Genomic DNA, 21,323 nt, shown 5'->3' on the forward strand with positions numbered 1-21,323 from the left:
AACTGAGTACTGTCCTTCATAGGTCATCACGAAGATCCAAAACAACTCAAGCAACCAGACTTCCACCATTATGCCAGGGGAATTCCAAATTTGAATGAATTTGAAGCTTTGCTTCAGGTTGTTGTACTGAGTCATTTTGATGTACAATAAGAAACAGAAGGCGATTGTACTTAAACCATACAATAACACATCTATGTAAACACTGGATGTATCACACGGACAAATAAACTCAGTATTCAGCAGCTTTTCTACTGCCACAAGGATCGTGGTAAAGAATATATCCGGAAGATATCCGGACCTCACAGACTTCAGGATTTCTTCCATGATTCTGTATGCTGCGTGACGAAGAGGGAATCACTGATTCTTGTGTTCAGGCCCAGAGCAGAGCTAGAGAGGAAGTATCAGGGATATTCTCACACACCTTTATAAGCAGCGTGTGTGTGTGCGGTCAATGTCTGTGACTGTACGTGTGTGTGTGGTCACATGCATGACTAAATGTGTGTGTGTGTGAAACAGAAAAAGTGCTTCTTCCGTTACTTCCTGCATGACCTAAACTCTCTTATCATGTATCTGAGTGTGTTTGTGTGCTGCTGTCCAGGGGCGAATCTAGGTTCCCACTTTTGGGGGGGCTAAGCCCCTAGATAAAACCTATTATTTTTCCTGTGACCCAGCAAAAGTAGGCGGGTCTGGGGGCATGCTCCCCCATAAGACATTTTTGAAAATATCCTTTTAAATAGTGTCCTCTAGTGGGTTTTAAGAAGATATATTAACAAATTTAGATAAAAAAAATGGCACAACAATAAACATATTGAAGACATCTGCTGAGATAGGTGCTAATTATACTGGAGCATGGTAGGGATTTGCAGCTCAAGTGAGTAAGTTAACATTGTAGGCTAGAGTTCACTAGTTATAGCTGGCGGAGCTACTGAGTAGGGTAGCATACCCACAGGATCAATGAACCAGCATGATAAAAGAGAGCCACGACATCTGTAATTAACTCGTGATGATTTAACCATTTCGTTTCTTTTACTATTTTAAACTTCATGTGCTATACCTTTATATCCAGCAGCTGATTATGGCAGCTTTCACCAGCTTGGATCGGACAGTCGCTCCAAGTCAGTGCCGCCGCTCCCATAACGCGCACTACGCGCTGTGCGTATGTAACAGTGAAGATTTGGTTTCTTCCACTTGCATCCTTTTTGTGCTATTTAATCACACTGAGCATGTGCATAAGTCATGTTGTTGGGGAAATAGTGGCCTCTAGGGGTTAGGCATGTTGTACAGAGTGGCTCTCCTCAGAGTTCGGGGATATAGTCACGGTGAGTTGTGCATAAAGAGAGCTCCTACATTATTATTTTAGAATACAATGACTGAATGTATTAAATCCATACTGATTATAGAGAGGTGTTCCACATTATATCCTCATGTAAATAGTGTGTTTGGTTTAGGAATTATGCACCTCTGAATGTATATTTTAATCGATGTTCAAAATCACACGTGTGAATAGCTAATGTTTAATCTCCCTCTTAGATTAGCACACTGTAAGGTGTCCCATGCTGCTGTGCTAAGGAGTCCCGTGATATTGTTTGTGCCAGGTACATGTTTTGTGTTTTATTGTATATATTTCAATTAGATATATTACTTTGTAATTAAACTTGAATTAACGATGTATCAGAGTTCGGGGATATAGTCACGATTAGCACACTGTAAGGTGTCCCATGCTGCTGTGCTAAGGAGTCCCGTGATATTGTTTGTGCCAGGTGAATAAACTGGAGAACTTCACCCACGTCTCCCGGCTTTCTCTATGAAAAAAACTACACAACGCAGACAAATTCAGAGGGGTTACACGTAGGGCACCAACTCCTGTGGGGGCACCAAAAAATAGGCAACTGAAAAATCATCATAGTTATAATAATTATAATGCCGATATTATTTCATATAGAAATATTAGGCACCGTTTAGGCATGTATATCACAAAACAGGCTGAACAAGAGATATATTTAATTGCTCAAAAAAAGTTACGCTGGTGCCCCCCCCCCCCCCCCCAAAAAAATACACACTCAACTTCCCAAGCTGTGGGTGCCATAGACATGGTGCCCTTTCCTATCTCAGTGGTCTGACGAACTTTGACAGTAGGCTAGGTCAACTTTTCGAAAATGGCCTCAAAAAGACAACAGGAGTCAGGGGCAGACAAAAGAAAGAGAAAGAAACTGCGAGATGATGCCCGTGCATCACTTCCAGGTAAGTCCATGTGTAATTATTGTTAAATACGGGAAATGTGCTGCTAATTTAATGGTTAGCCAATGCATACACCTCGAACTAGCTGACGTTATTGCTAATGTTAGCACACTCAAATATGGTATAACTTAGGTGCAAGTAGGGTTGCCAACCGTCCCGAATTGTCCGGGACATCCCGAAATATTATGGGTGATTTTGATTTGTCCCGTCAGGGACAGCTCCAGTCCCGTATTCCAATCACAGCCTTTTTATTTGTATCCGTGAAAAGAGAAAAATATAACAGTTAAGTGTAATCTGTGCCCTGGAGACAAGAGCCTCTCAACTGCACTTGACTCCACAAGCATTTGTTACGCCAACACGAACAGGTGAAACTTGTAGAGAGAGATCATCATGCCTCGACTGAAGGACAGACTTCCCCAACTCAAATAGAGTATCTTAAATCACGATTAAATTGGAAACTTGCACATTGACTACTGGTTGTTTTCATATTTCATATCAGCATTCTTTACACATAATGAACTGGTGTTAATATGTGTGAATATGAACTCATGAATATGAACTCGTTCATACGAAGTGTCACAGGCACCAATTTTAATTGTAGAAGTTAAATCGAGGAGACTATAACATTAGCTAGATAACTAGCTATCATTTCATGCAAACAGAAATCTTCCATTTAAATCGTTTGTTATTAAAAGTTTCCTTAGCTGCAAAGTTATGGATCTGACAAGAGGTAAATAGCGCCCCTTGACCCATCTAAAACAATGTTAAAACTGTGGCCAGGCAGTGAACTGCAACCAGTCTGAGTTACATAGGACGTTGAGGCCCTGTTCGAAATGGGTTAAAATGCTACGAATGATGTTCTGACTCTGATTCTGATCGGAGCGCGGGCCAAAAAAAATCGAGCGTGGGCCCCAAATTGGGCAGCCTTGGTCTAATGCTATTTCAAGAAAACAACATGAAATTTGAGAGAAACTTGTAATAATTGTCATGACTATTACTATGAACAATACACCCAAGCAAGTACAGTAGTGGTTTGCCAAAATTACACTGAAATGAATAGGTTTATGGTATGGCTAATGAAACCTTGCGATTTCCATTATTGTTGGTCAGCTGTTGGCGTGCGCGCACACCTGGAAGACATTTTTTTTCTCGGGGGGGGGGGGGGGGGGGGGGGCATCATAAAGGAGTTATGCTTAGGGCACCAAAATGGCTAGCAGCGGCACTGCTCCAAGTTGTTTACCAGACGTTATCACCGTCTGTCTGCACGCTCTGTCTGCACTCACTCACGACCAAACAGAGCCGTGCGCTTGCCACCACAGTCTCAAACAGGCGGGATTCTTGTGCTACTCGAGACTATTTTATTTCTAACTCTAAAAATTCAACAAAATAATTTGACGATCTCAAAATAAAAATAAAAATACATATTTTTTTGGGGGGGCTAAGGAAACTTTTAGGGCTAGATACACCCCTGCTGGTGTGTGTGTGTGTGTGTGTGTGTGTGTGTGTGTGTGTAACAACGTGCATGCGTTTGCGTGTGAGTATGTGTGGGTGGTTATTTGTTTTTGTGTGTGTGTGTTTCTTGTGTTTCTGTCTTTGTGTGTCTGTGTGTGTGTGTGTGTGTGTGTGTGTGTGTGTGTGTGTGTGTGTGACTACATGCTCGTGTGTGCTTCTCCTCTTCCCCCTGCAGGGCAGCAGACGTTATAGCAGATACTGTAGGGAAGAACTGTATGACTGGTGTCTCCATTTCTCAGTAGTAAAATAGGATCACTTACACAACAGACACACAGAATCACACAAGCAAAAACAGCAACTGTATGATTTGTCATCTACCAGCAGGGGGCACTGTTGACCACTGGTACTCCGTCAGGATAATCAGATAGCAAAAAGGAAGGAATTGTTTAATAATTCCATGAAATGATGGTGGGTGATTTCATGTGTTGTTTTATTTTGTGCCTGTCTAATCTTTGCACAGAACATGACTGAAATATATGCTTGTGACACATGATACTGTTTAATGCACTTCACAACATGAATTTATGTACAGTCTCTTTTATTTGCGTAACACTGTGTGTGTGTGTGGGTCTGTCATTTTACAGTATTTCATAATGATTAATTAACGCAATGTAATAATCTAAGCATTTCTGTGTGTGTGTGTGTGTGTGTGTGTGTGTGTGTGTGTGTGTGTGTGTGTGTGTGTGTGTGTGTGTGTGTGTCTGTTACTGATACTGATACTGTTCACTATTAGTCACTTTAAGAATCGTTTCATTTTCTCATCTCTTTGTGTTCCCAAACATCTCTTGCATCAAACAATCAAGGTGTCACTGCAGGTCACTGAAGGTGTGTCTCAGTCTCATACACCCCTGTGGTGTTGTGTCTCAGTCTCAGTCTCAGTCTCATGCACCCCTGTGATGTTGTGTCTCAGTCTCATACACCCCTGTGGTGTTGTGTCTCAGTCTCATGCACCCCTGTGGTGTTGTGTCTCAGTCTCATGCACCCCTGTGGTGTTGTGTCTCAGTCTCAGGCACCCCTGTGGTGTTGTTCACGATGCTTGGCACACATCGTCTAACTGACTGAAAAAGAGGCACCCCAAGTGATATTGTTTTGCTTTCTATAATATTATAGAAAGCAATATTTTAGCCTGCACTTGCTGCCAGTTATCCCTGGATGTGTACCTCAAGGTGTGGCACACCTATCTGGACAGTGGCCTATCTGGACGGTGGTCATCCCAGGGAGATGCATCGTGTGTCTGGGGAGAGCTCATGCGGAGGAGGCTCTACTGGACCGGAGCGCCCTCTCAGGGTGAGGACATGCCTGGGAGAGTGTCCTGACCGTAGGGTGCGGTAGTTGGGAGAGTGTCCTGACCGTAGGGTGCGGTAGTTGGGAGAGTGTCCTGACCGTAGGGAGTGGTAGCTGGAAGGTGTGTCCTGACCGTAGGGAGTGGTAGCTGGGAGAGTGTCCTGACCGTAGGGAGTGGTAGCTGGGAGAGTGTCCTGACCGTAGGGAGCGGTAGCTGGTAGCTGGGAGAGTGTCCTGACCGTAGGGAGCGGTAGCTGGTAGCTGGGAGAGTGTCCTGACCGTAGGAAGCGGTAGCTGGTAGCTGGGAGAGTGTCCTGACCATAGGGAGCGGTAGCTGGTAGCTGGGAGAGTGTCCTGACCGTAGGGAGCGGTAGCTGGGAGAGTGTCCTGACCGTAGGAAGCGGTAGCTGGTAGCTGGGAGAGTGTCCTGACCGTAGGGAGCGGTAGCTGGTAGCTGGGAGAGTGTCCTGACCGTAGGTAGCGGTAGCTGGGAGCTGGGAGAGTGTCCTGACCGTAGGGAGCGGTAGCTGGGAGAGTGTCCTGACCGTAGGGAGCGGTAGCTGGGAGAGTGTCCTGACCGTAGGGAGCGGTAGCTGGGAGAGTGTCCTGACTGAAGGGAGCGGTAGCTTATTAGCATGTGCTTTCTGACTAAAGTAGTTATCTGTCTGTTCTCTGACCAATGATGCCATGCCTTGACTGACTAAGTGACAACATGTCACAAAAGCCGTGAGGTACAGGCGGTCTAAAACCTTGCAACTGTTGTTTGACACAACTCATCTTTTGTCTGTAACGTCTGTAACCTGGAACGTGTTCTGCTTGTTGCTGTGTGTGTACCTGTAAGATTTAATGTATACTCATACAGTGTGTTTGTGTGTGTGTGTGTGTGTTACACCCGGACACCTCATCATAACATTAATGTTAATATTATTTATGGGATTGCTAGTTGACAATAACTGACAAACTTCTTTTGATTAACAAGAACCTTAAATAGTGTTGCTTGCATAACCAGCTACCAACACCAGAACTGCCAGCTGCATTAACCTTGTGTAGGTGGGTTTGGATGCTGATACACATTTTAAGATACATGTAAGACAGGGGAATTTTTCAGCATGTGGTCTATAGCCAGGTATGTGTTCTGCTTCTCGCTACAGCAAATCACATACTGGATACGTGTGAGATGTCACATACATCACTAGTTTCACTTCACTTTCTCTCAAGTGTCCATCTTTCAGTAACATGGATGAATGTTCATTCTCAGGATGAGCTGGGTTTTGTTTTCAGCCACAGTTCCTCTTTTAGGATGTCAGCTAAGTGGTCTCAAGCTTTGACACAATGACTTCCTGCCCCTGTCCCAGGTTTACACTTCTATCTGTAGAAACATAAAGTTAACTTGTTTTCAACCGCGCAATGTTAATATAGTCTCTAACCAGTACCAACTGAAAGATTAAGATCTCCGCTAAAAAAAGCAAATGCATTTAATGTTCACAAATTATTCTTAAATTAATTTCATTCATGATTAAAGTCATGCTGTGCACTCAGCACAGGATTGGTTTGCACAGATGTAAAATGCTATAGTCACAAAGAATGAAGAATACAATTTGATCACTGAATAGTAATTAGGATCTTTAAATCTCTCATCAAACACGTGTTGCCAACAAACCCCCAAATCAGTTTGCCAACCAACTCAATCCACATTAGGACACACGTTAGCCAGCTAGACTCACTCACAACAGACATTCACATTTCATATAAAAATATAGCGGATTCATATCTCTATCAACTGAAATTAATGTTGTGCACTCAGCACAGGATTGGTTTGCACAGATGTAAAATGCTATAGTCACAAAGAATGAAGAATACAATTTGATCACTGAATAGTAATTAGGATCTTTAAATCTCTCATAATAATTAAGAGTATAATATAATTAAGACCTTTGTCAGGTTTTTAATGGCACACACGACACACTGGAACACACACGTGCATATATGGAGGCGACACAGGACACACACACACGCAGGTAAGCCTGAGATCGCGGTGAATTTAGTTTCTGCTTTTTCCCATCCTGGACTGTCCTTCCTCAAGGACCCCCCAGGAGCAGTGGGCAGCTTGTAGCGCCCGGGGACCAAGTGAAGTGAACTGTCCATCTTTGGTCAGGGATGGACATATGTTCTGTTCTTTTGCATGTTTTTTCTGTTGGGGTTCTTACTGGAGGAAACCCCTTGTGAACACGGGGAGAACATGCAAACTCCACACAGAAAGGCCCGGGAGATAGCCCACTTGAGCACTGTGCACTCTGGGGAGGACCTGCCCCCCAGAGCCAACAGCGCCCCATGTGGGAATCGAACCCATGACCTTCTTGCTGTGAGGCGGCAGTGCAAGCAGTGCAAGCAACTGAGCCACCGTGCCACGTAACACTCATCAACTCATCAAACACGTGTTGCCAACAAACCCCCAAATCAGTTTGCCAACCAACTCAATTCACATTAGGACACATGTTAGCCAGCTAGACTCACTCACAACAGACTTTCACATTTCATATCAAAATATAGCTGATTCATATCTCCATGAACTGAAATTAATAAATGTTATATCTCTATCTAACATAGTTCTTGCTACAACGAGTTTCAAAATTGCGGAGTTCAGACAGCTGCAACTGCTAGCAACAGCAGCAACGTTTCCATAACAGCGCCTTTGATACGCCACTTGTTGTAGCCAGATATTAATTAGCTAGCTGGTCAATTAGCCAGCATAGTTCATCAACTTGCTGATGTAGGATATTTTCTTAAACTAAGAGATACATGGATTGATTCAGCAGTATGAAAGGCTATGTTTAACCATTACATAGGCTGAACAGCTGAGAAAGATATACAAACTAGATAATTGACTTTGCAGAGGCCCCACCAGGCGCCCTTAGAGACAGAACCCTTGTGAGGGGATAACGCTCACAAAAGAGCTCATATAAGGAAACATATAGGCTAATATTAGATAGGTAGTTCAGGTAAACAGCCATACAAGAATAACCACAAGACACACCTAAAATAAGGGTATAAAAAAGCCTGCAGAGCATTCACACTTTGAGACAATCCATGGATCTCTCCTTGTTGTAGCTTATTGATTACAATAATAAACTTCCAGATTCCAGCAAGCAGTCTCCGGTCTTCTGATTGAAAGAAAGATGTAGGGAGATTCAATCTCGCCACAACACTGACTAGTCAACGGTTAGTCAAATTCCGTTTGTTTTGGTGAGTTTATTAGCATGTGCTTTCTGACTGAAGTGGTTCTCTGTCTCTTCGCTGACCAAAACTCTACAATGATGCCATGCCTTGACTGACTAAGTGACAACACATCACATAAGCCATCAGGTACAGGCGGTCTAAAACCTTGCAACTGTTGTTTGACACAACTAAGCTTTGGTCTCTAACGTCTGTAACTTGGAACATGTTCTGCTTGTAGCTGTGTGTGTACGTGTACGATTTCATATACAAATGCAGTTGTATATATGTATACATATTTACATTTTGTTGTTGTAAAGCAACCGTTTTGAAGGGAGCTTCTAAATTAAATGCATTATTGTTATTATTATTACGTCTCTTCTCACGTGTTTCCCAATTTCATCAACATGCAGGCTTCACTGTAACTGAAACTTGACCTATAGTCCCTCTCTTACAGGGTGACAGAGCTAAATGGAGGATAATTACCATGTAAACAAACTACTTTTGGAATATTCACTCATATGCACACACACTCACAAAAATTTAACATTTACTGTTATCAAAACTTTATTATTTTGCTGCATTTGAATTACCATTATAGTTGTACTGACTAGTGACTAGTCATTTAAATCACTTAAATGACAATGAAAATTACATTGTTTAATTTCCTGCAGTTGTCTAAAGACAAGAAGTACATCTCTCACTTTCTGTCTGTCACTTAATTGCTCTCTTGTTCACACACACACGCACACACACACACACACACACACACACACACACACACACACACACACACACACACACACACACACACACACACACACACACACACACACACACACACACACACACACACACACACATTAACAACACTTTTCACCGTTTTCCCCCTGGGTATCCAACAGCATTTATGGAACAACACACAAGTACTAATTTCAACTGACCACTTTCCTCGGACACTGGTCATATGGGCAGACAGTACTTAGAGGAAAAAGAGAAAAAAATAATCTTCATTCAGAGCAATCAGCAGGTTGAACTGTTCTGAAATTAATCTGACCACAGAGAAAGACACCTGTTCTGTTGTTCAATACATTTAACATGAATTCTCTTTTCGATCTGAACATTTAAATTCAGTCAAATGCATTTATTTATTTATTATGCTGCGGTGAAATTAATGCAAATTCAAGGTAGACTGTTAGTAGCTGTTTGTAGGTTGTGCAGGAATTTTACAGTATTTCATACAGCATATCATAAGCCCTCATAGCAATGTAATAATCAAAGCATTTCTAAAAGACAGGTGTGAAATCAAAGCATTTCTGAATGACAAATTCTGTCAAATGTTTATCTTTAAATGTACGGCCATTTTTCGTTCATTTAAGGAGTTGATTCTCTGATGAGGTCTTGATCCTCTTGAGGATTTCTATTCTTCAGAGTTTCCGACTCTTTTCTGGCTGACGGGTCTTTAGAGTCTTCAGTCTTGTCTCGGTGCTTCAGTGAAAGAAGGAATATGACGTAGAGAACTGCACACACAGTAAGGCCAATAAGCAGTACCATGGCTGTGAGCTGAAAGACAAATGGTAAAAATGGGCTGATTCAGTGACAGAAGTATAATTTTCATTATCAGACAGAGGTTGAAGAACTTTGATAAAAAATATATATAATTATGCTTTTATCAAACTATTTAATTAACTTGGACATACAACTTATTAACAGATGTGTGCACATGAATGACAAGTGAGATATTAATCATATTTTAGTCAAAATTTAACAGTAAATGCATCAACCATACCTGAGACTGAAAAAGCAACTCTACAGACTTCTTTTTCAGGTCGTTGGAAGTTTTGTAATTCGCTGAAGGATGGCACCATTTGTGGGGTACGTCTGAAGAATTTACAGTCCAAGTGCCATTCCAGTAGGTCATCTTGCAAACATAGTAGTGTCCGTCAAAGTACAATACAAAGAGCCACAATAACACAATGAGCACCACTGATATCAATACGCCAGACAAACGCCAAACATTACTGCAGTCACAGCATTCCGTCAGCTTCTTGTTCTGATACATTTTGATGTACACTGTGACCCAGAAGATGATTATACTTGAACAAATGACAAGCACATTGGAGACAAAATTGTTGGATGTATCACACGGACAAATAAACTCAGTATCCATCATTTTTTCTACAACAATAAGGAGTACACTTAAGGCGATATCCGCTTTTACGATGGGCTTCGCAACACTCCCAAATGCGTCAAAAAAAACTTTAGGCATGATTCTGTAGGCTGCGTTACAAAGAGGGAATCACTGATTCTTGTGTTCAGGCCCAGAGCAGAGCTAGAGAGGAAGTATCAGAGATCTTCTCACACACCTTTATACGCTGTGTGTGTGTGTGTGTGTGTGTGTGGTCAATGTGTATAACTGTACCTGTGTGTTTGTGTGTGGTCAATGGGTGTGACTGTATGTGTGTCTGTGGTTACAAGTATGACTAAATGTCTGTGTGTGTGAAACAGAAAAAGTGCTTTTCCGTTACTTCCTGCATGACCTACACTCTCTTATCTTAACTGAGTGCATATATGTGTGCTGCTGTCTCTCTCTGTGTGTGTGTGTGTGTGTGTGTGTGTGTGTGTGTGTGTGTGTGTGTGTGTGTGTGTGTGTGTGTGTGTGTGTGTGTAACATGCATGTGTTTGTGTGACCATTTGCATGCGTTTGAGTGTGAGTATGTGTGGACGGTTATTTGTTTTTGTGTGTTTCATGTGTTTCTGTCTCTCTGTGTGTGTGAGTACCCATGCTTGTGCAGGTCAGCAGATGCTATAGCAGATACTGTAGGGAAGAACTGTATGACTGGTGTATCCATTTCTCAGTAGTAAAATAGGATCACTAAAACACCAGACACTCAGAATCAACTGATGTTTCATGTATTGTTTTATTTTGTGCCAGTCTAATCTTTGCACAGAACATGACTGAAATACATGCTCGTGACACATGTGATATTGTTTAATACACTTCGCAACATTAATTTATTTACAGTCTCTTTCATTTGTGTAACACTGTGTGTGTGTGTGTCTGTCATTTTACAGTTTTTCATAATGCTTAATTAACGCAATGTAATAATCTAAGCATTTCTAACAGACAGGTGTGTAATCAAAGCATTTCTGAATGACAAATTCTGTCAAATGTTTATCTTTAAATGTACGGCCATTTTACAGTATTTCATACAGTATATTAATGCAATGTAATAGAAAAGTATTTCTAATCAAGCCGTTTCTGTTTGTTGTTTGTTTTCTTGTTCTCTTGTTGTGCCATTTCAGGAGGTCATCTTGCAAACATAGTAGTTTCCATCAAAGAACAACACGAAGAGCCAAAATAACACAACGAGCACCCCTGATAGAAATACGGCAAACATACAGCAACACAAATCAGCTTTGTCTTCCTTCAGCTGCCTGTACTGACAGGTTTTGATGTACAGTATTCCAAAGAAGATGATACAACTTGAACAAACCACAAGCCCATTTGAGACAAAATTGTTGGATGTATCACACGGACAAATAAACTCAGTCTTCATCATTTTTTCTACTACTCATATGAACACGCTTAAGGCAACATCCTGTGTTACCATAGACTTCACAATCTGTGTGTGTGTGTGTGTGTGTGTGTGTGTGTGTGTGTGTGTGTTTGCGTGTGTGTGACTACATGCTCATGTGTCCTTCTCCTACCATGGATTTCGCAACCTTCTAAATGTCTGCCATGATTCTGTATGTTGCGTTATGAAGAGGGAATCGATCAGAGATATTCTCACACACCTTTATGAGCTGAGTGTGTGTGTGGTCAATGTGTGTCACTGTACCTGTGTGTGTGTGTTGGTTCAATGTGTGTAACTGTACATGTGTGTGTGTGACTGTACGTGTGTGTGTGGTCACATGCATGACTAAATGTGTATGTGTGTAAAACAGAAAAAGTGCTTCTTCCGTTACTTCCTGCATGGCCTAAACTGTCTTATCTTGTAACTGAGTGTATATATGTGTGCTGCTGTGTGTGTGTGTGTGTGTGTGTGTGTGTGTGTGTGTGTGTGTGTGTGTGTGTGTGTATGTGAATGTGTGTGTGTGTGTGTCTAAGTATTACAACACACACACACACTCACACACACACACACATCTTTCACCGTTTCCCCCTGGGCATCCAACAGCATTTATGGAACAACACACAAGTATGAAATGTGTCACAAAAATGAAATGTGTCTGGTGTGTGGGCATGAATAGGATCTGATGAAGGCCTGATTGGAGGCCATTGTGCTAAATGACCTGTAAGTTGTGTAACTGTGTTTGTGTGTATGTGTGTGTGTGTGTGTGTGTATGTATGTGTGTGTGTTTGTGTGTATGTGTGTGTGTGTGTGAGTGTGTGTATGCTCGTGTGTATCCTCTCACCATCCTCAATGATTACATCAACCACAATCACATTGAAACTCATTCATTCATATTTACAATACCAGTCATAGCTTCATATTGATCACTCATATTTAGAGTAACATCTGTTCGATCTATTTAGATTAAGATTGAAGCTAGGTTTATTCATTTCTACTCCTCTATATATCTACTCTTGTCTTCGTTTTGTTGTTTGCCTGAGTTGTTTCACCTGTGTGTTGTTGTCTAGTTCCCCCTTATGTATTTAAGTTCAGTCTGTCTTGTGTTTCGCGTGGGTTCGTCAGTTTTTGCATGATGAGAGATCCTGTCTGGTTTAGCTGTGTGGTTTCTTGTATTCTTTCTCTGCCTTGCTTCCGTGTTTCAATATTTTTTTGCCCTGCCTGTTTTTGGACTCCTAAAGGTGTTGTTTTTGGATTTTCTCAGTTTTTGCATGTTTTTGGATCTTCTGTGCTTTACCCTTTTGGGAATAAACCCTGAACTGTCTCTACATCTGGTCTGCGATTGGGTGCTGTCCTGAAAACCTGACAACTCTGTTTATTCATTCCTATCTATTCTATCGTCATTCATTTCTATCTATTCTATGTTTATTCATTTCTATCTATTCTATGTTTATTCATTTATATATCCTCTATGTTCAATCATTTATATCTACTCTAACACAGTTTCAAAGGAGAACTCAGGGACGCAGCAAAGCATGAAACATTACTGTTACTATGGCTACTACTGTTACTGTGGCATAATGGAGATGCAACAATATAACGTAATAATGTAAAATGAGTGTAATCACATTGCTGGAAAAATACTGAGAGCCACTTGGCAAGTTTTCAGATCAGTCAGCAAGTGTCACTTGGCTCACAAGACTGAGCCTCTAACCATAGAGTCACGTATCAAACGCTATTCTGATCTTGTTGACCAACCCCACTCACGTCCCACGTAACGGTGGTCCGTGGACTGTACCTTTCGTGGTTCAAAGATGGAGCCTTTTTGCAAAAACTTGCAACTTCTTGGAGGCCCCTTTTTCTGAAAAACCTGCACTCGTTGCTAGGCAACTCTCTCAGCAAGCTAGTCTTACTGTACGAGCTCATTTCCTGCTGTGGGCAAGCATACAGACTCATAATATATGAAGGAATGGGGCTACAGACAGCGCATGGGCCTTTACTGACAGGAGGGCCTTTACTGACAGGAGGACAGGAGGACCTTTACTGACAGGAGGACCTTTACTGACAGGAGGACAGGAGGGCCTTTACTGACAGGAGCACCTTTACAGTTGCAGCGTGTGTTGCGGCCCGTAGCCAACAGCCAGTTAGCCAACTGCTCTGTTGTGTTATCCTAACCTTACGAGCACACTGTATATCCACTAAGCGGTCCTATAATACTTGAATGCTCTCTCTCCATCTTATCCACTATTCATTTGGTCATGTATCGTGTATATACCATCTTATGTTTGTATGTATGCTTCTCCTGATACGTGTATCCCCTCCCTTTCTCCTCCCTTCCCTTCTGCTTTTATCTAAGTATTACAATTTTCCCACATCATATTAATAGTAGACTAGCGGTGGGCTAATTGTCATGTGACATGTCCGTTGTCTAGGCAACGCTCTTCTGGAGGATGATAAGGTGTTCCATCTGGTTCGGCCTGCGGATGAGATGGACGAGGTGAAGTCCAAGAGGGGCAGCATCTCTCTCTCTCTCTCTCTCTCTCTCTCTCTCTCTCTCTTTTCCCCTCTTTTTCACTAACTTTCTAATTCTCTCCTTCTGTGTGCTGCTATCTACTAGGCTGAAGTGTTCAGGGCATCACTCTCTTCCGCTCTCTTTCTGTATCCTTCTTTCTCCCTCTCTCTCTCTCTCTCTCTCTCTCGCTCTCTCTCTCTCTCTCTCTCTCTCTTGCTCCCTCTCTGTCTTTCTCTCTCTCTCTCTTGCTCTCTTCACTTTAACTTCAGACCCTGCCAAAAAACCCTTCTGAAGTTCTCTTTCTCTCTCTCTGTCTCTCTTTCTCTCTCTCTGTTTCTCTCTCTCTTCTCTTGCTTTCACTTCAGACCCAGCCAACCCCCCTTTCTTTCTCTCTCTCTCTCTCTCTCTCTCCTCTTGCTTTCACTTTAGACCCAGCCAACCCCCCCCCCCCTTCTTTCTCTCTCTCTCTCTCTCTGTTTCTCTTTCTATCTCTGTCACCCCCCTTCCACACAATCCCCTGGACTCTCAAAAGAGCGGGTGGGGGTGGATTTTCCCCCAAGGAGGTACGCAAACAAAACTAGGATCCCCCCCCACCCCCCCTTTTTCTCCCTGAATTGTTCAAATATCCACAGCAGTTATCAGATGTTCAATTTTCTTCCTGCATAGAGCGAGATAAATGATTCGAATTTTATGTAAATATATTTTTTATGCTGATAGGGTATGTGTCTGTGTGTGTGTGTGTGTGTGTGTGTGTGTGTGTGTGTGTGTGTGTGTGTGTGTGTGTGGCCTACATACATAAATATATATAATTGGTTTGATTGGTGATTATTTTTTATAATCAACGGCCTCTGAGCCTGTTGACCTTTTTAAAAGCACATGACGGTGTGGGACGGAACTCTGCCAAAGTGTCCCTGCTTGTTCGTGGGTGTCCCGGACATCCTGTCGAATTAATCAATGAGTCCCCCCCCTATTCAACCCCCCTCCTCCTGGTCCTGTAGTCAATCTGATGGTGTTGCGTTTTGTATGTGAAATTATGTCAGAATAACGCCGTTTAGTGTGCCAACTAGCCAATGATACCCCCAATGCTTTTACTTTTGGTTAGAAAAAAATACCAGTTCTCTTTTCAGTTTTCATTTTTTTTAAATCAAATATTGGAGCTATAATGCGGTGATTGTTGTCTTAATATAAGTGTCTATCATGGATGGAGAGTCACTATAGCAGAAGTGCTGGTACCAGCTTACTTTCATCTAGGTCTTCATGACCTTAAGACCAACGCTCAAGGTCGCGTGTGTGTGTGTGTGTGTTCACCTCTCTCTCTGTCATTCAGCGGTGAACACTCTCCGACCAAGTGGTGGAGTGTAAGTAGCGTGACCATCGTGTCTGTCTCTTCCACACAAACACACACACACACACACTATCTCTCTCTCTCGCACACACAGTCTCTCTCTCACACACACACACTGGCCTAGAAATTTGTAATTTCAGGACCAAGGTCATTTGGCTTTTGCTGGGGCATATTTTTTGAGGGCAATAAGTAAGGGCATGAAGGTGGTCAAGTAAAAGAAAAAAGAAAAAAACCTGAATTTTGTACTGAATGGCTAAACACATGACTGCCGTATCTCTCTTACCCTACCTTGGCATGCTTTCAGAAAAGGAAAAAGATGAATGGTAACACAATTTTAGCCCCTCAAAGTACCCAATGGATAAATTAACAATGACTGTGTCGCTAACATTAATGGGTATATCGAATGGTCAGACTAAATAGATACACATAACTGAAGGCAGATCATGCGAGGCACCAAGGCCCCAGAACATGAATCTTCACAAGGGCAAGAAGGCCAGAGAGAAGGGCAACAACAGACATGGCCATCATGCCGTCTGTGAAATTCCTTCCCCCTCCTGGTGTGTGTGTGTGTGTCTGTGTGTGTGTGTGTTTGTGTGTGACCATCAGCATGCATTTGTGCGTGACTTTCCTTTTGCAGTTATGTGCTTGTGTTTGGGTGAGTGTGAGTGTCACACAGCGAAAAATGTATGCAAAAAGTTGGAATTTGAAATATAATCGTAGATCAAATTCAAATTTGCAAATTCAGTCAAATGCATTTATTTATTTATTATGCTGTGATGAAATTAATGCAAATTCAAGCTAGACTGTTAGTAGCTGTTTGTAGATTTTGCAGGAATTTTACAGTATTTCATACAGCATATCATAAACCCTCATAGCAATGTAATAATCTAAGCATTTCTTACAGACAGGTGTGTAATCAAAGCATGTCTGAATGACAAATTTTGCCAAAAAGTGTATCTTTAAATGTACAGCCATTAGTAGTTGTACAGTATTTCATACAGTATATGAATGCAATGTAATATAAAATAATTTCTAATCAAACTTGGTGAAGAGGAATGTTCTCTGCTGCATTTTCTTTCTGTTCGTCTTCCAATCTTTTTCTTTCTTTGTCTATTGCTTCTTGTTTTTTTCTGTCTTTCTCCTCTTTGCGCTTTATAATAATAAGAAAAATGATGTAGAGACCGAAAAACACAGTAAGGCCAATCAGCAGTCCCATGGCTATGAGCTGAAAGACAATTGGTAAAGATGGGGTGCTTTTTATCAACTATTTAATTAACTTGGACATATAACTTATTAACAGATGTGTGCACATTAACGACAAGTAGGATATTAATAATATTTTAGTCAGAATATTACAATAAGTGCATCAACCATACCTGAGACTCAAAAAGCAACTCTACAGACTGCTTTTTCAGGAAGTCGAAATTTCTGTCCTCAGGTGGAGGTTGGCACCATTTGTGGGGTACGTCTGTAGAATTTACTTTCCAAGTGCCATCCCAGGAGCTCCTCTTGCAAACATAGTAGTGTCCGTCAAAGAACAACACAAAGAGCCACAATAACACAACGAGCACCACTGATAGCAATACGCCAAACAAACGCAAAATATTACTGCAGTCACAGCATTTCTCCAGCTTCTTGTACTGATCCATTTTGATGAACACTGTGGCAAAGAGGATGATCAAACTTGAACAACTCAAAAGCACATTTGAGACAAAATTGTTGGATGAGTTACACGGACAAATAAACTCAGTCTCCATCAGTTTTTCTACTACTATTAGGAACAGGCTTAAGGCGATATCCGCTTGTACGATGGGCTTCACAACCTCCACAATTTTGGCTACTATTTGTTTGGATGCTGGTCCTGTGGATCCTTTTTTTCCGGATGCTGAAGCCATGATTCTGTATGCTGCGTGACGAAGAGGGAATCACTGATTCTTGTGTTCAGGCCCAGAGCAGAGCTACAGAGGAAGTATCAGAGATATTCTCACACACCTTCATAAGCAGCGTGTGTGTGTGGTCAATGTCTGTGACTGTACGTGTGTGTGTGTGGTCACATGCATGACTAAATGTGTGTGTGTGTGCAGTGCCGCTGCTAGCCATTTTGGTGCCCTAAGCATAAGTCCTTTATGATGCCCCCCCCCCCCCGAGAAAAAAAGTTTGTTTCTGCCAGTTTAACATTTTATTAAAACGAAAAAGAACAACTTCCTCAACCCCAAGTGCGGGACACTTTCTTCCAGGTGTACGCGCGCGCCAACAGCTGACCAACAATAATGAAAATCGCAAGGTTTCATTAGCCATACCATAAACCTATTAATTTCAGTGTAATTTTGGCAAACCACTACTGTACTTGCTTGGATGTATTGTTCATAGTAATAGTCATGACAATTATTACAAGTTTCTCTCAAATTTCATGTTGTTTTCTTGAAATAGCATTAGACCAAGGCTGCCCAATTTGGGGCCCGCGCTCCGATCAGAACGTCATTCGTTAATCAGCATTTTAACCCATTTCGAAGAGGGCCTCTGTCTCAACGTCCTATGTAACTCAGACTGGTTGCAGTTCACTGCCTGGCCATAGTTTTAACATTGTTTTAGATGGGTCAAGGGGGGGGCGCTATTTACCTCTTGCCAGATCCATAACTTTGCAGCTAAAGTTGTAATTCCTGGTTGCTATGGTTATCTAGCTAAGGCTATGGTTAGCTAGCTAAGGAAACTTTTAATAACAAACGATTTAAATGGAAGATTTCCGTTTGCATGAAATGATAGCTAGTTATCTAGCTAATGTTATAGTCTCCTCGATTTAACTTCTACAATTATAATGGGTGCCTGTGACACTTCGTATGAACGAATTCATATTCATGAGTTCATATTCACACATATTAACACCAGTTCATTATGTGTAAAGAATGCTGATATGAAATATGAAAACAACCAGTAGTCAATGTGCAAGCTTCCAATTTAATTTGATTTAAGATACTCTATTTGAGTTGGGGCAGTCTGTCCTTCAGTCGAGGCATGATGATCTCTCGCTACAAGTTTCACCTGTTCGTGTTGGCGTAACAAATGCTTGTGGAGTCAAGTGCAGTTGAGAGGCGCTTGTCTCCAGGGCACAGATTACACTTAACTGTTATATTTTTCTCTTTTCACGGATACAAATAAAAAAGGCTGTGATTGGAATACGGGACTGGAGCTGTCCCTGACGGGACAAATCAAAATCACCCATAATATTTCGGGATGTCCCGGACAATTCGGGACAGTTGGCAACCCTACTTGCACCTAACATATAACATATTTGAGTGTGCTAACATTAGCAATAACGTCAGCTAGTTCGAGGTGTATGCATAGGCTAACCATTAAATTAGCAGCACATTTCCCGTATTTAACAATGATTACACATGGACTTACCTGAAAGTGATGCACGGGCATCATCTCGCAGTTTATTTATCTTTCTTTTGTCTGCCCCTGACTCCTGTTGTCTTTTTGAGGCCATTTTCGAAAAGCTGACCTAGCCTACTGTCAAAGTTCGTCAGGCCACTGAGATAGGAAAGGGCACCCATGGCAAGCTTGGGAAGTTGAGGGTGGGGGGGGGGGGGGCACCAGCGTAACTTTTTTTAAGCAATTAAATATATCTCTTGTTCTGCCTGTTTTGTGATATACATGCCTAAAAGGTCCCTAATATTTCTATACTGAAATAATATCGGCATTATAATTATTATAACTATGATGATTTTTCAGTTGCCTATTTTTTGGTGCCCCCACAGGAGTTGGTGCCCTACGCACAGCGCGTAGTGTGCGTTATGGGAGCGGCGGCACTGTGTGTGTGAAACAGAAAAAGTGCTTCTTCTGTTACTTCCTGCATGACCTAAACTCTCTTATCTTGTAACTGAGTGTGCTTATGTGTGTGTGTGTGTGTGTGTGTGTGTGTGTGTGTGTGTGTGTGTGTGAATGTGTGTGTTCCCGGTGTGTGTGTGTGTGTGTGTGTGTGTGTGTGTGTGTGTGTGTGTGTGTGTGTGTGTGTGTGTGTGTGTGTCTGTATTACACAGAAATAGCTGCATCACGTAACACTATGCAACAATTTGATACTTTTTTAGGTATGGTTTTGGTACCATCCTCAACTAGTTTTGGTACCATCCTCAAATTCATTTTGATAGCATATGGTCAAGTGAAGGACATATAAACACCTGTGTCTTACCCACTAGCCATGCAGGATATGCCCTATGTAGTTCTGTGTACCGGGCTGGAACACCATGCAAAAATGGAAGAAAAGCTTTCACACACATGACATTGGCAGCTATACTTTGTAAGCAAGCTTCTATCAGTGTCAGCTGGGCTGTTTGTGGTGTCTGTAAGGTTTTTGCATGCCTTTTAGGTAGTTAGCTTACTAGTTTTGGAACAGAACTCCATATTGCTGCTTTAATGTGTGTTTGTGTAACAACATGCATGCGCGCGTGTGTGCGCGCGTGTGTGTGTGCGTGTGTGTGTGCGTGTGTGTGTGTGTGTGTGTGTGTGTGACTACATGCTCTGGCATGGTTCTCTATAGCACATGCTTTAGTGAATAACTGTATGACTGGTGTATCCATTTCTCAGTAGTAAAATAGGATCACTAAAATACCAGACACCCAGAGTCAAATCGTTCTGCTATAACACACACACACACACACACACACACACACACACACACACACACACCAATTGTATCTCTGAGGATAACTTTGTCACTCATAACAGAATTACCTGAATATTTATTATTTTGGGTATTGGGGTTTGGGCTGCAAGTACAGAAACTGTAAAGCTCATAGAAACCCTGATAGAAAGTGTGATATCAAACAAAAGAAGAGGTTAAACTGTGTAATGAATATGTGTCAGGTGGCTTTTCACATTAAGGAATAAAAACAGCAACTGTATGATGTGTTATCCACCAGCAGGGGGCACTGTTGACCACTGGTGCTCTGACAGCATGATGCATTGGCCCGGATAATCAGATAGTAAAGAGGAAGGAATTGTTTAATAATTCAATGAAATGATGGTTGGTGATTTCTTTTATTGCTATATTTTGTGACTGTCTTATCTTTGCAAAGAACATGACTGAAATACATGATTGTGACACATGTGATATTGTTTAATACACTTCACAACATGAATTTATTTACAGTCTCTTTCATTTGTGTAACACTGTGTGTGTGTGTGTGTGTGTGTGTGTGTGTGTTTGTCATTTTACAGTTTTTCATAATGCTTAATTAACGCAATGTAATAATCTAAGCATTTCTAACAGACAGGTGTGTAATCAAAGCATTTCTTAAAGACACATTCTGTAAAATGTTTATCTTCAAATGTACGGCCATTAGTAGATTGTGCAGGCATTTTACAGTATTTCATACAGTATATTAATGCAATGTAATAGAAAAGTATTTCTAATCAAGCCATTTATGTTTGTTGTTTGTTCTCCTGTTCTCTTGTTGTGCCATTTCAGGAGGTCATCTTGCAAACATAGTAGTTTCCATCAAAGAACAACACGAAGAGCCAAAATAACACAACGAGCACCCCTGATAGAAATACGGCAAACATACAGCAACAAAAATCAGCTTTGTCTTCCTTCAGCTGCCTGTACTGACTGATGTACAGTATTCCAAAGAAGATAATAAACTTG

General features: G+C 41.6%; 1 long non-coding RNA gene across 1 annotated transcript; it reads right to left on the reverse strand.

Moving 5' to 3' along the window:
• Nucleotides 1–16,411: 16,411 nt before the first annotated feature.
• LOC116224140 lies at nucleotides 16,412–17,621 on the reverse strand. Its single transcript, XR_006152895.1, has 2 exons — nucleotides 17,056–17,621; nucleotides 16,412–16,904 (listed from the first exon to the last, which is right to left on the reverse strand). It is a non-coding gene; the product is annotated as an uncharacterized LOC116224140 (long non-coding RNA).
• Between the last annotated feature and the right edge of the window lie 3,702 nt (nucleotides 17,622–21,323).

Source organism: Clupea harengus, chromosome 16 (genome assembly GCF_900700415.2).
Source record: "Clupea harengus chromosome 16, Ch_v2.0.2, whole genome shotgun sequence".
In the NCBI taxonomy this organism is placed as follows: Eukaryota; Metazoa; Chordata; class Actinopteri; order Clupeiformes; family Clupeidae; genus Clupea; species Clupea harengus.